The sequence below is a fragment of the Myotis davidii genome, unplaced genomic scaffold (assembly GCF_000327345.1).
Source record: "Myotis davidii unplaced genomic scaffold, ASM32734v1 scaffold88, whole genome shotgun sequence".
Taxonomy (NCBI): domain Eukaryota; kingdom Metazoa; phylum Chordata; class Mammalia; order Chiroptera; family Vespertilionidae; genus Myotis; species Myotis davidii.
The window spans coordinates 1,323,194-1,330,995 of NW_006300377.1; positions in this window are offsets into that span (position 1 = coordinate 1,323,194).

Genomic DNA, 7,802 nt, shown 5'->3' on the forward strand with positions numbered 1-7,802 from the left:
GGGAGACCGGGACTTGAACAAGGTCACATGGAGCAGGTCTAACCAAGGGTCAGAGCTCGCCAGAGCCTTCTCACTATCCAGGCTGCCGGGTCTCAGGCCCGCTGGTCCTGAGCCACCGTCTGCCCTTGCACAGTCTCCTGGAGTGGTGAGGACTAAATGAGAGGGCTACGTGGAGCACGTTCACGGGGCCTGGCAGAATTAGCACTCAGTACCTCCACGGTTCACCTGGACTCGGAGCTCCGGGGGCAGGCCAGGTTGTATTTTCCTTTTTAGACTTCTAGGGCTGCAAGAAGAGGGTCTGCTCCTCACTTCCCAGGGCTGTTAGTTGAACCAGACTCTGCTGTGATGTTCTATAGACAGAGATAACTTTCAGCCCACACGGATTGAGTTCCTACTCTGCATTATTCGTTATTTTATTCATTCAGAAAATAGTTTTGTTCATTGTCTGCTTCTTCACTGGTCCGTATGGTCGCACCCGTGTTTCATCAGTTGCTCTATCTGTAGTGTCTAAAACAGCTTGGCATAAAAGTATGCACCTGATTCTTCTTTTTTAAGTAAATGAATGGTAAAAAAGCCAGGACGAGGAGGCACAAGAATGGGAAATGTGGGTAGGTCTGGAGCCCAGGAAAGTGAATGTGAGAGAATCGTTCCTACTCTGCATTATTCATTCAGAAAATAGTTTTGTTCATTGTCTGCTTCTTCACTGGTCCGTATGGTCGCACCTGTGTTTCATCAGTTGCTCTATCTGTAGTGTCTAAAACAGCTTGGCATAAAAGTATGCACCTGATTCTTCTTTTTTAAGTAAATGAATGGTAAAAAAGCCAGGACGAGGAGGCACAAGAATGGGAAATGTGGGTAGGTCTGGAGCCCAGGAAAGTGAATGTGAGAGAATTCATGGTAGTAAATATGAATTAAGTAGAATGCTCTCAGCTCCAAGTAGCAGACCTGATTCAAACTGGCTTACTCGCTATGGAAATGTATCATGTCATAGTGCAGGCGACCCAATGGTAAGCATAGACATTGGTTTTTTAAAATATATTTTTATTGATTTCAGAGAGGAAGGAAGAGGGAGAGAGAAATAGAAACATCCATGATGAGAGAGAATCATAGATGGGCTGCCTCCTGCAAGTCCCCCACTGGGGATCGAGCCCACAACCCGGGCATGTGCCCTTGACCGGAATCAAACCTGGGACCCTTCAGTTCACAGGCCGATGCTCTATCCACTGAGCCAAACCAGCTAGGGCTAGACATCTATTTTTTATTCCACTAATTTATGCATTCATTTTTTGATTATTTTTTCGGCTAGGGCTGGTTGATTTTTTTTGTTTGTTTGTTTTTGTTGTTGTTGTTAATCATCACCGGGAATATTTTTCCATTTATTTTTAGAGAGCACAAGGGAGTGGGAGAGACAGAGAGAAACATTGATGTGAGAGCAGCACATCGATTGGTTGCCTCCCACATGCTTCCCAACCAGGGCCAGGGATGGAGCCTGCAACAGAGGTACGTGCCCTTGATCAGAATTGAACCTGGGACCCTTCAGTCCATGGGCCGATGCCCTATCTACTGAGCAAAACTGACTAGAGCCATTGGTTGATTCTTGTATGTGTCCTGACCGGAGATCGGACCCACAACTTTGGTGTATCAGGACGATACTCTAACTGAGCACCCAGCCAGCATGAGAGTCTGCATTTCTGATAGGACCTCGTGCGTGTGCTTCTGGTGGTCTCAGACCACATTTTAGGACTTAAAGTACAGGAGGCTTGTTACTCCACATTTGGAGGAGTCTTTAAATAGCTGGGGTTTTTTTTAAAATATATTTTTATTGATTTTAGAGAGGAAGGGAGAGGGATAGAGAAATAGAAACATCAGTGATGGGAGAGAATCATTGATCAGCTGCCTCCTGCACGCCCCCCACTGGGGATCGAGCCTGCAACCCAGGCATGTGCCCTTGACTGGAATCAAACCTGGGACCCTTCAGTCCACAGGCTGACGCTCTATCCACTGAGCCAAACCAGCTAGGGCCGTAGCTGGTTTTTGAGATGGTTAATCCAGAGATTCAAAGACACTGGGGCGTCAGATAATCTTGTCTGTGGTTTCTTTGGCCTTCCCGTCATGGTTGAAAAAGAATAGAAGCAGGTCCTACCTAACAATATTCAGATATAGAAGAGGAAATGGCTGTCTTATAATCCTTTTAAAGAATAAGATAAACTCTTCCAGGAGCTCTCAGCTGATTTCCCATCATTTCTGATTGGCTAGAGTTGTGTCATATGCTGGTGCTTAAGCCAATCCCTTGTCAAGGCCATTCAGAGAAGGGTGAATGAAATCAAAAGGGAGGAAATAAGTGTGAGTTGGGTAAACAGCCAAGAATGTCTCCCACATCTGCTCAGAGTTTATTCTCTTTTTCAGTGTTGAGAGAGCCCTCCTTACCCACTGTGGCAGGAGATGGCAGATATTCTCTGTGGAGGATAGATCTCTGGAGTCCCAGGCAAAGCTTGGTTACATTACACCACACTTGAGTCCACCCCTTGCCCAATCCAATCCGCGTTGCCTGCTGCTCACAAATGAGTGCTCCTCGCACACTGCCTCATTCCTCCCCCGCCCATCCTACAGCAATGCTCTGTGTTCTGCCCTGGCAGGACTTTTCTCAGCTACCATCTGACATGATCTCCTACATCTGAAAAGAGCCCAACGTTCAAGTTACATCAGTCTCCTTTCACTGTTCCTCAAGCACTCGGTTCATTTCTGCCTGTAAGTCTACACTTCAACTCGTCTCTTTTTCCTAATAAACTTACCTTCCTGTTCAAATCCCACCCCTCACTCAAGAGCTCTTCCAGACATGGTTTCTCAGTCCTGATGGAAGGGAGCAGAAGCCCTGTGTTAGGATCCTTGATTACCCACAACCACACCCCATCCTCCCACCAACCTTGTATCATGGGTACTGCCATTCTGGTGAAGAAAAGGCTGAGAGGGGTAGAAAGAGACTGGGCTGGGGTTCAAGCCTACCTCTGCCTGTGCTCTGAATCACTGTGCAATACTGTCTTCTGGACCTGGCACAGTAAATGTTAGCTGAGTTGTTTATGGACTGTGTCATACACATTAGTGGCCTCACGACCCCAGCTGACCATGCCTGAGGCTTGTAGAGCACAGTGGGAGCAGGAAAGTACCCCACTAAGGAAAACCCACCTTAGAGATGCCACAACTAGCCATTGTCAGGGGCAGACCAGAGTTATAAGGGGCAGTGGACTCAATACCACGGTCAGTAAGTGTGAGGAACTACCAGGAGGCACCACCAGAAGTGCTGGAAGTGGGCAGCTCTGGGGGATGAAACTCAGAAATTGTGGAGAGAGGTGGAGAGAGGCAGGGAGTTTCTCTTTTTATTGTAAAGCCTCATAGAACCATTTGGCTTTTATATATATACTAGAGGCCTGGTGCCCAAAAATTTGTGCACTCTGGGGGGGGGGTACAGGGGGTCCCTCAGCCCGGCCTGTGCCCTCTCTCAGTCTGGGACCCCTTGGGGGATGACCACCTGCTGGCTTAGGCCCGCTCCCTGGGGGATTGGGCGTAAGATGGCAATCAGACATCCCTCTGGCCGCCCGGCAGCCCTCGGGGGATGTCCACTTGCCAGCGGGGAGCAGGCCGAAACTGCAGTCGGACATCCTTAGTGCTCCTGAGGAGGCAGGAGAGGCTCCCACCACCACCGCTGTACTGGCAGCCATCAGCCTGGCTTGTGGCTGAGCAGAGCTCCTCCCATGTGAGAGTGCCCTGACCACCAGAGGGCAGCTCCTGCATTGAGCGTCTGTCCCCTGGTGGTCAGTGTGTGTCATAGTGACCAGTCATTCCCAGTCCTTCTGCTGTTAGGATCAGTTTGCATATTACCCTTTTACTATATAGGATAGAGGCCTGGTGCATGGGTGGGGGCCAGCTGGTTTGCCCTGAAGGGTGTCCCAGATCAGGGTGGGGGTCCCCACTGGGGTGCCTGGCCAGTCTGGGTGAGGGGCTGAGGGCCGTTTTCAGGCTGGCAGGTGACTGAAGCTCCCAACCTCTCCTTTTTTTCTTTTTTCTTTTTATTCTGGGATTTATTTACCTTCTATGGCTGTCACTGGAGCTGAGAGCCCGCCTTAGCTCTGAGGCTCGGCTCCCGCTCTTAGGCCTCTGCTGCTGAAAGCAGGTATCTGGGGTTTGTTTAGCTTCTATAATTGCACCATTGTTTCTTATACTGCAGCTCAGAGGTCAGCAGCGGTAGGCGGGGAACCTTGCCTTCCTCCCTCACTGGAGCAAGCAAGCCTCCTGTTCGCTTCTGCTGCCTGGCTGCCGGCCACCATCTTGGTTGGCAGTTAATTTGCATATCTCACTGAATAGCCAATGGGAAGGGGAGCGCAGTTATGGTTAATTACCATGTTTGTCTATTATTAGATAGGATATATATATATATTTATACTATTGACTTTTTACAGAGAAGAAGGGAGAGGGATAGAGAGTTTGAAACATCGATGAGAGAGAAACATCAATCAGCTGCCTCCTGCACACCCCCTCATGGGGATGTGCCTGCAACCAAGGTACATGCCTTTGACCAGAATCAAACCTGGGACCCTTCAGTCCGCAGGCCGATGCTCTATCCACCGAACCAAACCAGTCAGGGCGAACCGTTTGGCTTTTAATACTACATGCAATATTACTTTGATTAAAAATAACTTTAACCAAATTCAATGAATACATGAACGACCCTTTTAAAATCCTGAATGTGGAGAAAAGAAGGAAATAGATGACAATAGCCATCTTATGGATTTGTAGTAAGGATTAAACAAAAAAAGGCATTGAACATATTTGACACAGAACCAGCAGCAAGAATTATTATGCTCACGATTGATTCATTAGACATAAGAGATGTTATTATAAGGACAGGCTTTGATCATTAGAGATCACTCTGGGCTCCATCAAGACAGAATGTTGCTATCTTCTACACTGACCCTTCTTCTGTCTCTTCTTTGCCTCTAGATTTTAATTTCAACCTGACCCACCGAATGGAGTAATTATCCTCACCAACCCCTCTGTACACTTACACATACCCCTTCCATCATGCTTCCACTTCAGCCCAACCCTTAACCCTGAGAAAAAGGACCAGGGAAATAGACTATCAGATTTTATAGTTCAGAGGGGAAAGTAATTGACTTCCCCGGGACATATATGTTCTAGGAAAGTGAGTTTGGAAGGAAATACTGAATCATGTTATTCAAGTCCCATTCATTGAGTCATTCATTGCACATTTATTGCGTGATGCAACTGTGCCAAGTATAGTTCTAGGTACTGAAGATGCAACAACAAACAAGATAAGTAAGCTTCGCATCTCCATGGAGTTTACATACAATGTCACAGTGACCAGAGCAGCTATGCTGGCAGGCTGAGGCCTCAGGCAAGGACAGTCACCTCCATTTGCTGCTGACGAGTTTAATGCAGTGGAATGAAATAAAAGACATAAATTGGGTGCCTGCTCATTCACAGCGCCCTGCTTAAGGGGACATCCTTATACCATGTGATCCTGTTCTCCTAACCACAGCTTTTTGGATCAGTAACAATCTGACCCAAGCTAGGCTATTAGATTCTTTGCCAGAATTAGCTGTGGGGAGGTAAGTTGAAAGGCCATGCAGAGTCGGGCCCACAGCAGAAACCAGAGAGACACCATAACAAGCCCATGTCGTGGGCAGAGGTATAAGGGGCCAGATGCTGAAGTAGGCTGAGGCGAGCCCTCTGTCTACAAAGAGGAAAATGCGGCAACTATACTATGAGAAGAAACCAGAGAAATTTGACCCAGGAAGAAAGAGAAAGAGAGAGCAAACAGACGACTGCTTTTAAATACATATTTTTATTGATTTCAGAGAAGAAGGAAGGAGAGATGGAAACATCAATGATGACAGAGAATCATTGATCGGCTGCCTCCTGCACGCTCCTACTGTGGATCGAGTCCCCAACCCGGGCATGTGCCCTTGACCGGAAAAGAACCCGGGTCCCTTCAGGCTGACTCTATCCGCTGCGCCACACCGGCCAGGGCTAAGACTTCTTCTAAAAGGTTAGGGCAGCTGCCTCTCTAGCTGACAGCCTCCAGGCCCAGCTCCATCTCCTGCCAGTTTGTTCAGTTCATTTCTGGGAGACGTGTCCATGCACCCGATAGCTTCTCTCTCCTTCACTTTAGGTTTGAGTCTTTCTGTCTGTGGCAGACGGACCCTAGAGTGGCCCCATGATTCCTGTTCCCCGGTGTCCGTGCCTTTCTGAAATCCTCCCCACCCCCATGTCAAGATGCAGCAGCTCCAGGTGTCAAATGCAGACATGACATTAGGAGGAAAACTTTTTCTAGAATCCCCAATTCAGAAGTCACATACCCATGCCTAAGCCACAGACAGACATGGACTGGGCTGAAAAATGATTAGCCAGTAACAATCTTTATTCATCCCTGATAGCGTCATCTTCTCTGAGGAAAGGATTACAGGAGATTAATATCCCAACAAAATTGGGGATTTCTCAGGAACAAAAAATATGAGAGGGAAGAGGTATTGGGGTAGATAATCAGCGTTGTTTACCTTGCCAACAGATATACTTATTTTCTGTAAAGGTGTGTGTGTGAGTGCGTATCAAGAAAGGTATAGATCAATCTATTAACAAGATCTAAATTTTGAAGTGGGATTGTGTAGAGTGAATGGATATTTTCACTTTTTACTTAGGGAAATTTTATTAGTTTATATTACTTGGGTAATTTAAATGCAAGAGGACTACTTCAATCTTGAAGTTGGCTGATCAGAGATAGAACTAAGCCTGGCCAGTGCTGCTCAGTGGTTGAGCATCAACCTATGAACTAGGAGGTCACGGTTCGGTTCCAGGTCACGGCACATGCCTGGGTTGTGAGCTTGATCCCCACCCAGTAGGGGGTGTGAAGGAGACAGCCAATCAGTGATTCTCATCATTGAGGTTTCTATCTTTCCCTCCCTCTCCTTTCCTATTTGAAAGCAATAAAAAAAAATGTTTTTAAAGAAATAGAACTAAGATTTTAAAAAGAGAGAAACTCAGAGAAGCATCTGTTGATGGATCCCATTCCCACCCCTGCCCCCCAGCAGTCACTCAGCTACCAGAGCGAGTTTATTCTTCCTGAGGATTTGGAGGCACAGGGCTCTCACCATCCAACCCCAACTCCCTCTCCTCACACTCTCAATGCAGCCTACACATCACAGACTGGCTTCCTGAGCACATTTTACGGCAGGGGAAGAATTTGCTGGACGTGGCGATGTGAGCATCCTGGCCCCCTCAGCAGTTCCATTTCTCATCGCATATGAACACATTAGTTCTTATAGCACAGCGGTTCTCAACCTGTGGGTCGCGACCTGTTTGGCGGTCGAAAGACCCTTTCACAGGGGTCGCCTAAGACCATCCTGCATATCAGATATTTACATTATGATTCATAACAGTAGCAACATTACAGTTATGAAGTAGCAACAAAAATAATTTTATGGTTGGGTCACATGAGGAACTGTATTTAAAGGGCCAGAAGGTTGAGAACCACTGTTATAGCAGGACAGGAGCTGATCTACTTCCCAACTCCCCAGTACATAGACTCTCTCTTAGTGCTGTTAAGCGAAGTTTATGAGCCTGGACCATGATGAATCCACCGATGTCGCCTCTGAGGCCACTTGGTGGCGGGCCAGCCAGTCTGCCCTGATCAGATTCCTGTCTCTTCAAACGCATTTCCTTCAGGTTCCTTGCTTTCTAGCCACATTCGACTCAAAGGGTGTCTCTTTCTGTACCCCTCATTCTGTCTT